At 40.9% G+C, this 17,982-nt stretch overlaps 1 protein-coding gene across 6 annotated transcripts in view; it reads left to right on the top strand.

Annotated features, from left to right (window-relative positions):
- Positions 1–17,982, top strand: part of SAP30 (Sin3A associated protein 30) — a 136,354-nt gene that overhangs the window by 31,319 nt on the left and 87,053 nt on the right. For 4 of the 6 annotated variants that reach the window (XR_016393465.1, XR_016393468.1, XR_016393469.1 and 1 more), the window contains 3 exons: positions 7,757–7,856; positions 11,902–14,273; positions 14,779–14,865. The gene's annotated coding sequence lies outside the window, so the exon portion shown is untranslated. Of the gene's footprint in view, positions 1–5,276; positions 6,277–7,756; positions 7,857–11,901; positions 14,274–14,778; positions 14,866–17,982 lie in introns of all 6 variants that reach the window. The other 2 variants (XR_016393470.1, XR_016393471.1) reach the window with 2 other exon arrangements.

Consider the following 17,982-nt stretch of genomic DNA (forward strand, 5'->3'; position numbering starts at 1 on the left):
ATGGGGAGGAGTTGGGAAGGGAGCTGTAAGCTCTTTTTAATCTTTTTGCCCTAATGCGATAGAATTTTTCTGTTATTTTAGGTCTTTGGCATATTTCTTATCTTTTAGAGCTTTGATCTTCAGAGTTTTTTTTACTATGTAATCATGTTCTTATTTTTGGTGATCTATCTTAATTTTGTCTATTCCTTGTGGCCTTTGGACAAAGTCATGCATTTAGACAATTTGACCTCGTATTACCATTCTTATATTTCCTGCATTGAAGTGTAGTTTGTTCTTAAGCTCACTTCATGACTATTAATGTCTTATGCTTTCTTTCCATCGGATGGTTCTAATGAGAGCTGTACTCCTAGTTGGATATTTTTTTTTAGAAAAATATCAATCATTTTTCTAAAAAAAAGTAATAGTTTAAACATGGAAAATAGAGAAAAGCACAGATAGAATAAAATTCAACTGGAGTGTCAACATGGAGAGGGCTGTTGTTAACATTTTGTGTGCTTCTTTTTGATGTGCATTGGGGAGGGTGTTAAGAAGGAGAAATTGAGATGGCCAGGGACAGTGGGAAACTCTAACATTTATGTTTGGGGGTGCTGGCGGGGGAGAGGTACGTCGGAAAAAGAAGTTGAAGTTGATTGAAGAATGAGGTGAGGGAAAGAATCCAGGATGACTCTTAGGTTTCTGACCTGAATGGTACTGACATTTACTGACATGAGCTGAGGATGAATTGCAAGGAGTCGATCTAGCGGGGGGGGATCTTAGGGTAAACTTTTGGACAAGTTAATTTTTTTTCCTTTCAGTTTTATTGAGATATAATTGACAAATAGCACGGTAGAAGTTTAGGGTATATAGCATAATGATTTGATTTACATACATCATGAAGTTATTATCACAATAAGTTCAGTGTACGTATATCATCTCACACAGGTACGAAATAAAATAAATATATATATTGCTGCATATATAGTTTACTTTTTTCCTTTTGGCCTTAACATTCTTGGCTGATTTGCGTTGATAGTGTGTATAAAGAAGATAACTAATGAGAACCTGCTGTATAGCACAGGGAACTCTACTCAGTACTCTGTGGTGACCTAAATGGGAAGGAAATCCAAAAAAGAGGGGATATATGTATATGTATAGCTGATTCACTTTGCTGTACAGCAGAAACTAACACAACATTGTAAAGCAACTATACTCCAATACAAATTTAAACAAACAAAAAAGAATTTGGACAAATTAATCTGAGATGCCTATCAGACATGAAATGAAGATTCTGAGTAGGCAGTTGAATGTGAGTCTGGAAGTCAGGGCCAGAAGTATGAATTCGAGAGTCATCAGGATATTTATCGATAGTATTTATAGCCGTGGGACCGCAGGGTAGTGAGTGCAGGGTGGGAAGAGAAGAGGGGAGGGATGGAGACCAGGGCCAGCCCATGTACGGGGACTGGAGGAAGAGATGCCAGCACCGAGAAGGCAAGCAGGGTACCTTCCCCTCCTCCTGCATCTCTCAGGGGCCTGCTTCCAGGCTGGGCTCACAGGAAGCATTCAGAAAGCATTTGCTGAAGGAAGGAACAAGTAAATTGCTGGAGAAGTAAGTGGGTATGTTGCCACACCATGTGCTTTTCCTGGCTGTGTCCAGGCCAGAGCACAGAATGATGTCTGTTGTCCACCTCAGTCACGTACTGGGATGGAAAGTTCCACACCAGGCAAGAACTCCCTGGTAGTCTTTTTTTTTTTTTTTTTTAACACTTTATAAATTACATGTTTGAACTGAACTGAAGTCTTCTCTTCTTCCTTTACTTCAGTGCCCATAAATAGCTTTAACTATTACTTGGCAAGTGGGGAAATGCCTGAACCAGTATGTTACCATGATACATTGGTTTGTTTTTTCATTAAAAGACACCGACCTTCATCCTTGGCAGTCCATCAAGACCATATATTTTTCAAGTGCCAACAAGAGTGAAATGACTTTGACCAATCCGAAGCAAGTTGCTCTATTTTTTTCCCCTCTTTCTGTTGAAGTAGATGCATTTAAAATTCCTCCTGAAGTACATCCAAATTACAACAGAAAACAAGGCTAAAAACTGAATATCTGAAGGAATAACTAGAGATCTTTAGATAGTTACCAATTGGTTTTTTTGGATTCAATTTTATGTAATTAACTAATGTTGTAAGATACCATTCATATCCCAATAGTGGCATTATTTTTAAAAGACCACTGCAAAGGATACAGAACTATGAACAAGATGTTTCCAATTAAGCAACAAATCATTGTCACCATCATATGGGTAGGGCATTGCAAATTTTGGTTGTGTGAGGGTATTTGGCACCAGCAGGCTTTTGAATGGTTGGAGTTAAGTGGAGACTTAAAAAGAAAAAGTATCTCATTTAATGGCCAAAACACAGCTATGTCGTGAAAGCGTTGAGGCCTTTATGCTGCAGTGCTCATGCAGACAGCTGATGCCAGTTCTGGAAACTGGTATTAAGAGCAGTGGGATGAAACAGAGTTGATGAGTTAGAAAGGGCAGCCCATTTTCAGATTCCTTTCATTACAGCCAGAAGGAAGCAAAGGCTGCACAACAAATGAAAATTCTAGCTCAGAACTTGACATTTAAAATATCAAAGTTATAGTTGGAAGAGATTAAAACTGCCGTCCAGTCGTGGTGTTTTTCCATTCATCTTTCCATAGATGAAAATAACTATTATTTTTAAAATTCCCACTCTCTGTACCAGAAGAGTTTTGTATTAGAATGACTGAGGGCTGCAGTGAAACTTCTCACAGTGTAGGTTAAAGGAAAAGAAGTGGTAGTAGAAGGTGGATAAGCCTTCCAAACATCTTTAAAATAGACACGATCAGCCCCAGTACCCAAGAGACCTTCATCAGTGGTAAAACAAAGTCCATGTCCTCCCTGAAGGTGGTCTGCCTTCAAGCACCTCAGAGAATGATATGAATATGCAGGCTTGCATCATTTTAACTATTTCCCTGGCCATGAGAAACCATCATCACTGGATAAAAGGACCAGCGTTTGGGAGAGCTTTACACAGTCTATGTAACTAAGTCAAGGAATTTTAAAGAGGAATTTTTATAAGCCCCAAAGGGAAAAAGAGTTCCCTGTATTGCAGCAGTACAGACACTGTGTTGTGTTCCACGGTGGGGACACCAAGGATGAATTCCGTGAATTCCCTCTTTGTCTCACACATTTATACCAGTTACTTTTTAGGAATCAGGATTTTAAAAAATTTTTATTGGAGTATAGTTGCTTCACAATGTTGTATTAGCTTCTACTGCACAGCAAAATGAATCAGCCATACATATACATATATCCCCTCCCTTTTGGGTTTCCCTCCCATTTAGGACATTACAGTGCATTAAGTAGAGTTCCCTGTGCTATGCAGTATATTCCCATCAGTTGTCTATTTTATACATTGTATCAATAGTTATATATGTGTCAATCCCAGTCTCCCAACTCCTCCCACCCCACCCCTTTCCCCCTTGGTATCCATACATTTGTCCTCTACATCTGTGTCTATTTCTGCTTGGCAATTAAGGTCATCAATACCATTTTTCTAGAAGGAATCAGGATTTTTAAAAGCAGAAAACATTCACTTTCTTAGACATTGCCATTAAACTTTACATAAAGTAGGAATACAGAGATAACAGCTACTGCATTGAAAAGGAACTTGTGTACTTCATCACCCTCGCGTAGTCCTGAGAGGTGGAATGGTGGAGCCAGATTCAGGGCAGACGGGGGCTTTAACAAGGAGCAGCAGTGAGGGAGCTGCCTCCTTTTAAGTCCCCAATTAAATGCCTTTCCCGTTAAGGAATGTACATTTTCTATTCTCCTTTAATCTGATTCTTTTTCTCTAACCTGGGAAAGCATCATCTTTCTCAAAGTGCACACATCACCTCTTCAGAGACTCTCTCTGCCTCTCTGTCCTTCTCTTCTGACTCAAGACACAAATACACTTCTGCTCTAGTCTATAGCAGTAGTTTGCAGTAGAATCAATGACATAAAATGATTCTTAAGGAAAAAAAGTCCATACCCTTTTTCTTCTCCTTTCCTTTGGTCTTCTTGACAGAGGAATCTTCTGAAATGCTCCAACTCACTGGGTGAGTTTGGGCAAAAGGAGAAGAGAGGAGGTGCTGGAAGGAGGTTACAAACGGACCTTTGTCTGCCTTGTCGCCCACCCGCCAGGACCGGGGAGAGGAGGGGGGGCGGGAGACAGGGCTGCGAGACCTGCCCCCCAGAGGCTTCCAAACCGGGGGAGTGAACCAACAGCTTCTCTACCGAAGTTTGAAATAGCTTGTCTGGACAGGAACCTCAGGGAGGCGGACTGTTAGAGCAATAAAATGTAGGACCTGAGGGATTTAAAGAGAACACAGAGCTCTTCTTCCCTTAAGAGAATGTGTGTGTGTGTGTGTGTGTGTGTGTGTGTGTGACAGAGAGATAAGGACAAAGAGCAGAGAGATAAGAACAGAGAAAGCAGAGGAGAGGGAGGGAGGTGGGAGGAAGAACGGCTACTGTGATTCAGGAAAGGCTGGCTTTGCACCTCCTCCCCTCTCACAGTTTCTTTGTGTTTTCACCAAGTTTTCCTCACCATCTAGATCTCTTATTTTGACATTTTGGTAGAAGGTCTATCCCATCTCACCAGCTCCTCACGCAAAGGGTCATTATCCGTCACTGGAAAGCAAAAAATAAAACGACCAAGAAAGAAATCTATTCTGTGCCTCAGAAATAAAGGCAAGAAAGGAATTTCACTGTTTTGAGCAAACTGAACTGGAGTTGTAGCATCTGTTAACTATCCTTTAGTTGTTGTTTTAATTCCATCTGGAGCAGAGTCCCAGGAGTTAGAAAGATGATAACAGAGCAAGATTATCTAGATGGAGAACAGGGGGTAATCCTGGTTGTATTAACGAGGGCATGGTGGTGAAGGAGAGGTGATAACGTCGGGGATTACAGTGGTTTCCTGCGGCTGGAATGGGGGCTGGGGGGGGTGTGGGAGGAGATAAAACGGGAAGAGAAAGGCAAGTTGATGAAGTACCTCACATGCTGTGCTAAAAACTGTGGATTTATCCTGAAGGTCAATGGAAAGATCATGAAAACCATCCTTTCTAGGATGAACCCACTGACTGCAGTGTCAAAGGAGGACGGTGTGGGAGGGAAGAGTCTAGAGGCAGGGAGGAGGGTAACCCAGAAGAGAAGGTGGTCAGGAAGCAAAACTGAAAAGATGTGGTGACCAGTTGGATTTTCTTTTCTTTTCTTTTTGTCTGTGCCCCGCAGCACGTGGGATCTTCATTCCCCGACCAGGGATTGAACCTGTGCCCCCTGTATTGGAAGCGCAGAGTCTTAACCACTGGACCATCAGGGAAGTCTCCGCAGTTGGATCTTTATGTTTAGGGTACGGGTAGTTGAGAAAAGGGGAGATTCTGTTAACTTTCGAAGTTTGGACATTTGGATGGATGATGCCGTTACTCATCTCGGAAAAAAAATAAAAAAGAAGAGTAGTTTCGGGTGGAGCAGGAGTGGAGAGAGGAGGGTGGTTAGTCTGTGAACGTGGAATTACTTGAAGGAGCCCTGGGTGTAACTGGGGATGTTTAGTAGGCGGTTGGCTAAATGGACTTGGAGCTCAGAAAAGAAATATGAGCTAGAAAATCAGAGTTTAATCCGCTAGTCAACTAACCATCAACTGAGTAAGTGATCGAGTTATTCAGCTAAATAATAGTTGAAGCCATGGCTGTCCCAGTTATAGAAGCTGAGCCTGTACTCTGGGTGCCAGGCAATTCACACGTCTGAACTCATTCACTCTTCCTTATGACCCCATGAAGTCGGTCTGCGTATTGGCCCCACTTTATAAGAGGGGACACGTCAGAGATGTCAGGGAACCTGCCCAGGATCACACACACGCAGCCTGCAGGTTCTGAGTCTAGTGCCCACGCGCTTCCCCACGTGCCGGGAATGGACTCCGAGCGAGAAGAGAACTGGGCTGAGGTCAGAATCACAGGGGCCACTGGCGTTAAGGGATGAGCAGAGAATGGGAGTGGTAGAAGAATTCGGAGGGTTGGCATGGAAGTCAAAGGAAGGCGTTTCCAGAAGGGAGGTGAGTGGAAGGACCTGCTGACAGCTGTTCTAGGGAAGCCATGTGTACACACCCTGGGATGGAGGAGCACACAGCCAAGTGAAGACCTGCAAAACCAGACTCAGTCAGCAGCCTGAGAGAGCTCAAATCTCCAAGCTCCACTTCACTGAGGCTGGAGCAGGTGGCATGGGATCCAAGAAACAGGTGCGAGACGTGTGTGCAGTTGACTGCACATTCCCTTGGCATGTTTATAAATACGTTCCCTGTGATGCTTACTACAGAAAGCTTATGCCACAGAGATGGTTAATTTATTTGTACGACTTAAATGTGTAGAAATACGTGAGTATGAGGAAGAAAGTGGAAACTGTTCAGGCCTCAGTCCATCTGAAGAGCTGTCCATCTCGATTACCCAGTGCTGACCTAGCCCAGAAGTGCAGTGCCAACGCATACTGACTTTCCTCTTCCTCTTATTTCCCTGTTCATCTAACGCTTCTTTATTTCCCTGATTACATTGCTCATTTTGTTTCCTTGTATTTAATCCATAGTTGTTCAAAATAGTTGATTCCCTTTTATAGGTCAGCAATATCCAAATCCATACAGTAGGCCTGGCATTGTGTTTCTTGCAGGCCTGCTTCAGGGTGTTACTGTCCATTGCCTCCAGATCATGTTCCTAGTCACTCAGGAAAGATTTCCCCTCAAAACCACATTTGCATCTGGGCTTTCTAGTCCTTTGTTATGTCTCAAACATTTACTTATCACTGGCTGGACTCCCATCATTTCTAGGGAGAATTATTGAACACTGTTAAACTAGAAACATCTGTAACTCTTCAACCTGATGTCCATGGCACAGAGTTGCCCATTTGGGAAGCAGTTGAGTTGCAAACCAAGGCCTGCAATTAGAGAGGTTGCCCTTGAGACTTTTTTTCCCCTAATATTGCAATATTTTTTTATTTATTTGAGTGTGCTGGGTCTTAGTTGCGGCATGCGGGATCTTTCAATTGCAGCATCTGGGATCTTTAGTTGCGGCATGTATGGAACTAGTTCCCTGACCAGGGATCGAGCCCAGGCCCCCTGCATTGGGAACGTAGAGTCTTAACCACTGGACCACCAGGGAAGTCCCGCCCTTGAGACTTTTAATTTGGGGCTCAAATTTTTAAAAATCTGAAACCAGTATTTGTTTTCTTGTATATGGAAACTTAAGGCATTTTGTTTTATTTTGTTTTTTCCTGATGGCCTGTTACTGAGACCTCTTGTTGAGCCCTGGTTTATGTTGCTCTGGAGACCATCTGTCTCTTTGAGACAAGCTCTGGAGCTTCCCAGAGTAAACTTCTCATGTGAGGTGGGTAAGCCCCCAAATTAATGACAGAGCCAATTCATGATATAGAACTTAAGCAGCTATGTTAAAAGTATGGGCATTAAATTTGAAAAGCGAGCTGATTAGTGTTTCCTAAAAAACAAGCAAACAAATGATAGCAACAACAAAATCCTTCCAGTCAGAAGAAGTCTCAGGAGATGTCTTAGGTATAAATAATTGTACACATTGGACATCTTAAGCTTGTGAAAAAAATGAGAACACACATAAACTCTTCCCCTGATTTCCACCTGAGAGCTCATGCATGTGCCCTGATTTAGAATCTGCTGCTTCTCTGTTCCCTAATTGACCCCTTTCTCCTGTTTCCTTCAGGCTTAAATCCTGGAGTTGCTGAGGGTAGGGTGTGGAGAGAAGCAGCAGCGGTTTCAACCTTCGCAGGCTCCTCCCAGGAGAGAAGGAGGACCTGTTTTATGTGAGTATCCTTAACAAAAGGAGTTTCAAAATAATGACGCTAATGGAAAACTAATTCACAGTATGTTTGTTGCAATAATAATGAGCTACAGACAAAATCGCCTTTTAGAATGTCTTTAAAATCTTCCATCCGTTAAAAAGAAGTTAACCTGTTTTATTAACTTATTTTTGAACTCAATACAAGGATATTCTTTTTGATTAAAACTATTTAAAGTTTCCCTTAAGATTTCCTCTGAACCTGGGACATTTGTGCTGAGAATGGTTTTTGCAACTGGGTTGAAGAAGGTAACCTCTATTACCCAAACTTAGTTAGCTTTCTGCCTTTGCATGACACTTAGGAAAACTTACTCCACCAAGGAGCCTCCAGTGAAGCCCTTCAGGAGACAGCATTATTAATCAAGGGGCTGTCACCTACGATGTCAAGCAGGTGCTGCTGAAGCTGTAGGAAGGGACCTGCTTCCCAAAGGCCCTCGTACTGGAATTAGGATGCACTTGGGAACTGGCAGGATGCCAGACAGGCAGCCGTGGCTGTAACGGGGCTCATGGCGGGGATCTTCTTGCTCAGAAACTTTTCATCAGAAGAGCAAACACATGGCCTCCTTTACCTGGACACGGACAGTAAGTCACACTGGGGGCCTGGGACTTGTTCACAGCATTGGCATGTAGAGGTCGTGAGCACCCTGACACACCTGATCTTTATTTTTTTGTTTTGTTTTTTGTTTTGAACATACTAACTTTTTATTCAGTTTGTTACACAATAATGATAGTAATCTAATAGTGAAATAGTTTGATACGATAGCAATCAACGTTTAAAGTATTTTATGTTTTAAAGTATGGCTCAAGGAACACCCATTGCTTAAATGCACTTAGACATAACAAGACAGTATTTTTCTATTGGCATCATTGACACCTATGAACAAAAGCCTAATAGATAGATAAAGGTTTAACCTTCCTTTTCTTTGGTGGCTGTTGAGAGACTTTAAAAGAACAGATAACTCATTTCAACAGGAATCTGCTACTGATACTAGCCTCTACATAATCCCTAGCTAAGACGTGGAATGCCAAAAACAAACTTTTGTTAGCTTGACCTCCTCCACCCCCTAACAATACAAGTTATCCCCAAACCCATGTTTTTATTTTAGATGTATTGATCTTCTAGTATAAGGCTTGGCCTTTTATTATTTTTATTTTTTAAAATATTTATTTATTTATTGGCTATGTTGGGTCTTAGCTGTGGCACATGGGATCTTTTGTTGTGGCACGTGGGCTTCTCTCTAGTTGTGGCACATGGCTCCAGAGCACGTGGGCTCTGTAGTTGCGACACTTGGGTTCCCTAGTTGTGATGCACGGGCTCAGTAGTTGCAGCACGCGGGCTTAGTTGCCCCTCAGCATGTGGGATCTCAGTTCCCCGACCAGGGATCGAACCCGCGTCTTCTGTATTGGAAAGCGTATTCTTAACCACTGGACCGCCAGGGAAGTCCCAAGACTTGGCCTTTTAAATACCAAATGCAATCAGTGGCCAACAACCTGACTCCTTCTGGAGAGTGAGAAGAAAGCAGAACGGAGAAATTTCTTTGAATTGTTTGGTGACTTTTAGCAAATTTAAAGAGGTCAGTAAATCCTGAGGCTTGGAGCTAAACCTACCGGTAAATAGTTAATTACATTTCTTAGACACTACAGTCTTTATCTTGTGATGAACCTGACCTTTAAATATCATAGAAATAAAGTCAGAAAAAATGGACCTCCAGAGAGAACTGAATCTAGGAGAACTGTCCAGTTTTAGGAGCCCATGGAATATTTAGAATAAATGTTAACATGAAAATAAATTTTGGCAGGAAAAGAGGCCAAGAAGGAAGGGAACTTGAAAATAAGGCCTTTGGTTTCCTGGCAGTCTAAAAGAGGCATTGGACTGACAGTAAATGGAATCATAGCCCAGATCACAACGATAATTTTGCGATTTGTTGGAAACAACCTACTTATCAAACCGAGAAAGATGGAAAGATTGATTAAGTGTGCCAGCGTGTGTTCTTTGTAGACCCCAAGTGACTGTCGAAGCTTCCTAGGTACAAGCCTCTGGTTGGTCGGTAATGATAACAATAACAGTATTGACAGTAGTAATAATAATGTCATTGCCAAGTGTGCCAAACATTTTAGAAATGTGGGCTTATTTGACCCAAGCAACATTCTATCATGAGGTAATTTTTCAGATAGGGGAACTGAGGCCCCAAAAGATTAGGCAGCTTGGCCAAGATCACCAAGCTGGTAAGTAGTGGAACTGAAACTGGAAAGAAGACAACAATAGGCTGTTAGCCCGTTGTCTCAGTGAGTAGTAGAAGGAGTGGAATGAGAGATGAGAGAGTCTAAAACAACAGTATGACTCAAAAAGGCTGCAGCCCACAACCTGAGTATAAACGAACCACACATCCCCTCTAGGACTCAGAGCCTTCCTTCTTGTACCCCCTTAGTCTATGTTCTATTAACCTGGCTTGAGACCATTCTTCCTTGGATGCTTATAAACTTGAATCAGCTAAACAGTTTCCTACAAAGTCAGATATGGAAAATTGCCAAAATGTCCATCCTTTGGATAGAGTTTCTAAGTGGTTATAATTCTAGGAGTAAAATGATAGTGCCAGACACTCAGTAAACATTTGTTGAATGAATGAATGAGTTAATAAATGAATGAGTGAGAGGATAAGATACTTGGGTAGATGGTAGGTTGTTGGGAGTTATTCAGCATTCAGTAATAATTTATTGAGTGTCTACTGTGTACTGTGATTGATGTTTAGTGTCAGTGAGGACCAGCTCAGCAGCAAGCCACCACTGTTTTCTCAAAGTGCAGGCTACAAAACCGTACTATAAATCCTTAGTTTTCTCCCTTGTACAATAAAAGGTTTAACTGACGGTTTTTATGGTACCTTCCATTTCCCACTTCCTGTGAGCATATGATTCTCAATATATTTTTAAAAATAAACTAAAATTTCAGAATAGTTTTAGATTTATAGTTGCTAACAATACAGAAACTTCAGTATACCTATACCTATATCTCTATTATTTAACATCTTACATTCATGTGATATATTTGTTGCAATTAATGAATTGGCATTGATAAATTGTTATTAACTAAAGCCCATACCTTATTCATTTTTTCTTGTTTTTTTTTCCTAATGTCCTTGCTCTGGACACCACATTACATTTACTGTCAAGTCTCCTTAGGGTCCTCTGGGCTGTGACCATTTCTTAGACTTGCCTTGTTTTTGATGACCTTGACAACTTTTGAGGAGTACTCATTAGGTGTTTTGTAGAACGTCCCTCAATTGAGATTTGTCTAGTATTTATCTTGTGATTAGACTTGGGTTGTGTGTTTTGGGGAAGAAGGCCACAGAGGTGAAGTTCCATCTTCATCACATTATATCATGGGCACTTACTGGGAACGGACTCGTAACAGTGGATGTTGACCTTGATCCTGGCTGTGGCAGTCTGTGTCAGGTTTCTCCACTGCAAAGTTGGTTGTCTTCTCCCCACCACATGCCACATCCTTTGGAAGGAAGTCAGCCTGTACAGCCCACACCCGAGGAGTCAGGATATGCTCCACCTCCTTGAGTATCTGCGAACAGTTTTTGGAATTCTTCTGCACATGAGATGTGTCTATTCTCCCTCATTTATTCATATCAGTATGAACTCATGGATATTTTATTTTATACTTTGGATTATAATCCAATAGTACCTTCTTTTTTTTTTTTTTTTTGGCTGGCTGTTTGGCTTGTGGGATCTTAGTTCCCCGACCAGGGATTGAACCCATGCCCTCGGCAGTGAAAGAGTGGAGTCGTAAGCACTGGACTGTCAGGGAATTCCCTCCAATAGTACTTTAAAAATGTTATTTTGTTACTCAAATTGTTCCAGCCTTGGCTGTTGGGAGTCCTTTTAGTTTTCTCCTGTGTCCTTTTGATATAAACCGTCATCAGGTGTTAGTTTTTTTCCCCCAACATTTTCTTACTTTCTGACACTACAAGAAGCTCCAAGCTCATCTTGTATATTTCCTGTCCCAGTCCTAGAATCAACCATGTCCTCAAGGAATGTTGGTTCCTCTTATTGGAGAATGGATTGGAAACGCAGACCCAGGCACTAGATGGACTCACTGCCTCTGGAGTGTCATAACTTCTGGGCCCTCTCTGCTGATGGAGCTGGGAAATATAGGTACATATAGTAATCTATGTGCACACATCTGTAGGTATTTCTCTATGTAACCATTGTATTTATATCAAGCTACACATGAGTTTATGTTGACGTCTGCAACTCTAATCTGTTTCTAGATGAACTGTTCTGACCTTCTCCCCTTGCTGATGGGTAACCTCCCTCTCCTGTCCCCACCATCTGCCATTCATTTAGTTGTTCTGTTCCAGCATTTGTGTACAGCAGTGTCAGAATTGTTAACCCGTATCCTGCAATAAATAATTTTATCAACTAGGACACGGTGCTTATGTGCAGTGTCTTTTGCCCTCAGTTTTATAGGCTCCATTTACAAAGTTGCTCAGGTCAGCACCTTTCCCTCTACCCCAGGCTCCAGTGAGGTTGTTTTGTGCGTTTGTAATACAGTTATATTGTCCTATCACATTCTGCATTCCATCCTGTGATACCCCAACCTCTTAACTATACTTTTTTTTAACATGCATGCATTAAGGATCAGTCTTCGTGCTGTAAAGGTCTACGGGTTTTGACAAATCCATAGTGTTTGTCAAATAACTATCCACTATTACATTATGATACAGAATAGTCTCACTGCCCTAAAATATCTCCTGGACTTCACCTAATCTGTCCTCCCCCTGCCTGGAACTTTGGCAGTTATTGATCTTTTTACCATTTCTATAGTTTTACCTTTTTCAGACTATAATATAATTGGAAACATATAGAATGTAGCCTGTATAGACTGGCTTCTTTCACTTAGCAGTACGTGTTTGAGTCATTCACATGTTTTTAGAGTTCAATAGTTTATTTCTTTTTATCACTGAATAATTTTCCATGATACTGATATACCACAGTTTGTTCATCCTTTTACCTGTTGAAGGACATCTTTGCTGCTTACAGTTTTTACAGTTATAAATAAAGGTGCTATAAAGGTTTATGTGCAGGTTTTATGTTGACATACGTTTTCGAATTTTTTGATCAATGTCTTTTTAACATTTTTCAGGTTGATTGTAATTGTTGATTTGTAATTATCTAGCTTTTATATGACTTCTCAAATCTAGCTATTTAAAAAATAATTTTCACATAATAAGTCTGTTTAGAATCAGGTACCATTTTTTATAAAAGTATAAACAGTGAACCTGTAAGTGTTTTATGGAATAAGAGATCTCTAACTATAGGGCATTTTAGAAGTATTTACATTTAATATTCTTTGAAATATGAGCAGACATGTGGTCTGCCGAGGCCATTTCTTTTACACTGCAGGGAAATTTATAGGTGTTAAATTAGCTGCAAAGTTGTTCCTTTATTGCTCTGTCACTAATAAAACATGTTAAAAATTGTATATTTGTAAATCCAAATAGAAGCATTTGCAAGTTGAAATAATAAATACAACACAGTATTAGATAACTAAAACCAGCTCCCTTTGTGTACATACATATCAGATAGGACACAGGAAATGCCAAGAAATAGTAAGCTATGGAAATATTTTCCCTGGATATTTCATCTCTAAATACATGATATGTTTTTACATATAATCCTATTAAAACATCACTTACTGTTTCATAGGATGTGGGCATGCACTAGAGTGGGAGGCAAATATATCCACTAAAATTGGCCTAAAACATGATAACAATTCTACCAAAAGAAAGCCTTTCTGTAACACTGTCTTTTGTCCTTGGCAAGTTAGTCTTTGCTTTTATCACTAATATTCCAAACAGGGCTCCTTTGAGGATGAAGTAGCAAAAATTGTCCCCACACTGTTACCACCTTACAGAACTTTCACTGCATTTTCCCACAGAATCCGAGTGACTTGTGCTGATTGGACCAGCAAGGCTGAATGTAAAATATCCTGCATCAGGAAAGCTTCAGCAGTGTATGCTGGGCTTCCCTGGTGGCTCAGTGGTTAAGAACCCACCTGCCAATACAGGGGACACGGGTTTGAGCTCTGGTCCAGAAAGATCCCACATGCCGCGGAGCAACTAAGCCTGTGCGCCACAACTACTGATCCTGCACTCTAGAGCCCGCGAGCCACAACTACTGAGCCCATGTGCCACAACTACTGAAGCCCGTGTGCCTAGAGCCTGTGCTCCGCTACAAGAGAAGCCACCGCAATGAGAAGCCCGTGCACCACAATGAAGAGTAACCCCCGTTCGCCGCAACTAGAGAAAAGCCCACGCGCAGCAACAAAGACCCAACGCGGCCAAAAACAGATTAATTAATTTAAAAAAGAAACAGTGTATGCTATGTTTTATTTTGTGTCTTAAGTTACTCGATGTAAAATATTTCAGAAAATGGGGAAAGCCAAGTATCAGTGAGAATGAGGGACTTAAGACTATCATACTTGTTCAGTGTGTTTCTCTTCTCCATAGAAATTAGAGCCTTTTTAGTGTCAGAAAATTAATGAGTCCAAACTATGTTGGCAAATGCTGGAATTTTCTTCCCTGACCTAAAAGTTTCAGAGATTTGTCCACTAGGAGCCTGACTCGCTCAGAGGTGAGAACCAGCTTCCCAAGAAGCTCGGGGGTGTGGGGTGGTTAGGGCTTTAATTCAGTGGAAGAAATTCACGAGAGTATTCTTGGGAGTTTGATTCTCTCTGAAGCAGAACATACTTTATGATCCATTTGATGGGGGCTTTTATAGATAGACTATGTCCCTTTAATATACAAAATTATAACAGGGAAAAATCTTCTACCTCTCTTTCACAAAAAAAATATGTTTGTTTCTTTTATTTTGTTTTTTAGCTGGAGAAGCAGCAAGACGGAACAAGACATTGAGCCCCTAGATCTTCTTGCCTTGTTCCCCGAATACTCTCAATTATGCCAGTACAGGTGAGTTGATATACAGGTCTCTGGGTAAAGGACATTTACAGAGATTGTTCTTCCCTGTATCCCCCTGATGTGCCAAACTAAACTTACCAAGGATCCTCCAGGAGGAGAGGGATCGACACTCTGTTTCCTTCCCTTCTGAGATTCAGCTTTCTAAGGGCTGAGATAGCTCTGACAGAGGGTCCCTGGTAGCGAATAAACATTAAACTTCCCCCAGGAAAAAAGAGGGAGTCTGAGTCAGGAGCTTAGGCTCAACACCAGAGCCTAGAGGTTTGTAGGGGAACAGTGTGTTCTAGATACAGTGTGCAGCTGTGTTCAGAAACCCAATTATACCCGGGCACCTTGGCACAGTGGTCGTGTTTGTGGAACAGTGGCTGACTGTGTGAGTATAAATCCAATAAGCCTTAGGAGTCTGTGTCCTCAGGGCCACCCTGCTGCCTGCACAGGGTTCTGAAGCAGAAAGGACATCCTCATGGCAGGACAGGGACTCACTGGAGCCTGTCAGAATCAGTTTTCAACAGGGACACTATGTAGAAGTGATCAGAACTTTTAAAATTGAAGTACAGTTGATTTACAATGCTGTGTTAGTTTCTGGTGTACAGCAAAGTGATTCAGATATATATATATATATATATATATATATATTCTTTTTCGTATCCTTTTCCATTATGGTTTATTACAAGATATTGAATATAGTTCCCCGTGGTATACAGTAGGACCTTGTTGTTTATCTAGTTTATATATAGTAGTTTGTATATCCTAGTCCCCAACCCCTAATTTATACCCCCCTTGGTAACCATAAGTTTGTTTTCTTTTTTTAATCTATTTTATTGAAGTATGGTTGATTTACAATGTTGTGTTAATTTCTGCTGTGCAGCAAAGTGATTGAGTTATACATATTCATGCATTCTTTTTCATATTCTTTTCCATTATGGTTTATCACAGGATATTGTATATAGTTCCCTGTGCTGTACAGTAGGACCTTGCTGTTTATCCATCCTATATGTACTAGTTTGCATCTGCTAATCCCAAACTCCTAATTGATCCCTCCCCACACTTTGGTAACCATAAGTTTGTTTTCTATGTTTGTGAGTCTGTTTCTGTTTTGTAAATAAGTTCACTTGTGTCATATTTTAGATTCCACATATAAGCGATATCATATGATATTTGTCTTTCTCTGTCTGACTTACTTCACTTAGTATGATAATCTCCAGATCCATCCATGTTGCTACAAATGGCATTATTTCATTCTTCTTTATGACTGAGTGGTATTCCATTGTACATACACTACATCTTCTTTATCCATTCATCTGTCAGTGGACATTTAGGTTGTTTTGATGTCTTGGCTATTGTAGATAGTGCTGCAGTGAACATTGGGATGCATATATCTTTTTGAATTACAGTTTTGTTTGGATTGAAGGGGGATTGCTGGAACATACGGTAACTCTATTTTTAGTATTTTAAGGAACCTCCATACTGTTCTCCATAGTGGCTGCACCAATTTACATTCCCACCAACAGTTTAGGAGGGTTCCCTTTTCACTACACCTTCTCCAGCATTTATTATTTGTAGACTTTTTATGATAGCCATTCTGACTGGTGTGAGATGATACCTCATTGTAGTTTTGATTTGCGAGATATTGAGCATCTTTTCATATGCCTATTGGCCATCTGTATCTCTTGGAGAAAAATCTGTTTAGGTCTTCTGCCCATTTTTTGATTGGGTTGTTTGTTTTTTTATTGTTAAGTTATATGAGCTCTTTGTATATTTTGGAAATTAATCCTTTGTCGGTTGCATTGTTTGCAAATATTTTCTCCCAGTCCGTAGGTTGTCTTTTCACTTTGTTTATGGTTTCCTTTACTGTGAGAAAGCTTGTAAGTTTGATTAGGTCCCATTTGTTTACTTTTGCTTATATCTATTGCCTTAGGAGACTGAGCTTAGAAAACATTGGTATGATTTATGTCAGAGAATGTTTTGCCTATGTTCTTTTCTAGGAGTTTTATGGTATCCTGTCTTAAGCCATTGTCAGTTTATTTTTATGCATGGTTTGGGGGAGCATTCTAACTTCATTGATTTACATGAGGCTGTCCAGCTTTCCCAATGCCACTTGCTGAAGAGACTGTCTTTTCTCCAGTGTATATTCTTGCCTCCTTTGTTAAGATGAACTGACCATAGGTGTGTGGGTTTACTTCTGGGCTCTCTACTCTGTTCCATTGATCCATATGTGTGTTTTTGTGCCAATACCATGGTGTTTTGTAAAATCAGGACTTTTAATAGACTGATCAGTTCCTTCCCCCTGGAACTTTGAAACAAGACTACTCCCTTTGGACTAAGTTCCCAGGTTCCTGGACAATTTGGGGAATGAAGAGTCCTTAAGAGAGAGATACTGAATTACCTACAATGTAGAGGGTTGGAGGCTTAAGCAAATACTTAGAAAAATAGAGATGCCCAAGTTTTGAATCCAAAACCAATGGAGGTCATACAGATTAATATGCCATTCACTGGGACTCACCAAGAGCTCAGGTGTTTGCCAAACTTTTTTAACTACTGAAAAAATTTCTTTTAAACTAAGAATCCTGAAGGACTAGATTGCAAGGAACACTGGTTGGAAAATGCTTCTCGAATGGCAGAATTTTAGATACTAAATCATGACAAAGGAGCAGTCAGTTTGGGGCAGGGGCTCTTTCGTGGTACCTGCCCTTATGATTGCTTGACTGTCTCAGGGTAGACTAGCCCCACAGGTCTGCGGCACTAATCACAGTGTTCTAATAACTCCAACCCAAGGAGGGCAGAGGAGAGGGTGCTGAGCTGAGGTCACAGCCCTCTCCTTGGCTCTGTCCATCCATCCTTGGCCTTTGAATAATAACCCCCTGCAATCACTCGTTGGCACCGGGTGTAGGGATTTTCATCCATTTTACTGTATATCCTCAGTGCCTAGACTCTGCCTGGCCCAGTTTAAATGTTCAATAACTGTGTGTTAAACATTGAACTTCTGGCCTTCTCTGTCCTGGCAAAGTTACTAGAAACCTAACACATTGTTTCCTTTGCATAGTTTGTGACTTGCACTGCAGGTCAGATCGTTGTGAAGGTTCAGGAAGTGTGAGAGAAGCAGTGACTGGG

The sequence above is a fragment of the Delphinapterus leucas genome, chromosome 6 (assembly GCF_059928025.1).
Source record: "Delphinapterus leucas isolate spDelLeu-1000000601 "Yukka" chromosome 6, BTC_Dleu_Yukka2, whole genome shotgun sequence".
NCBI lineage: Eukaryota > Metazoa > Chordata > Mammalia > Artiodactyla > Monodontidae > Delphinapterus > Delphinapterus leucas.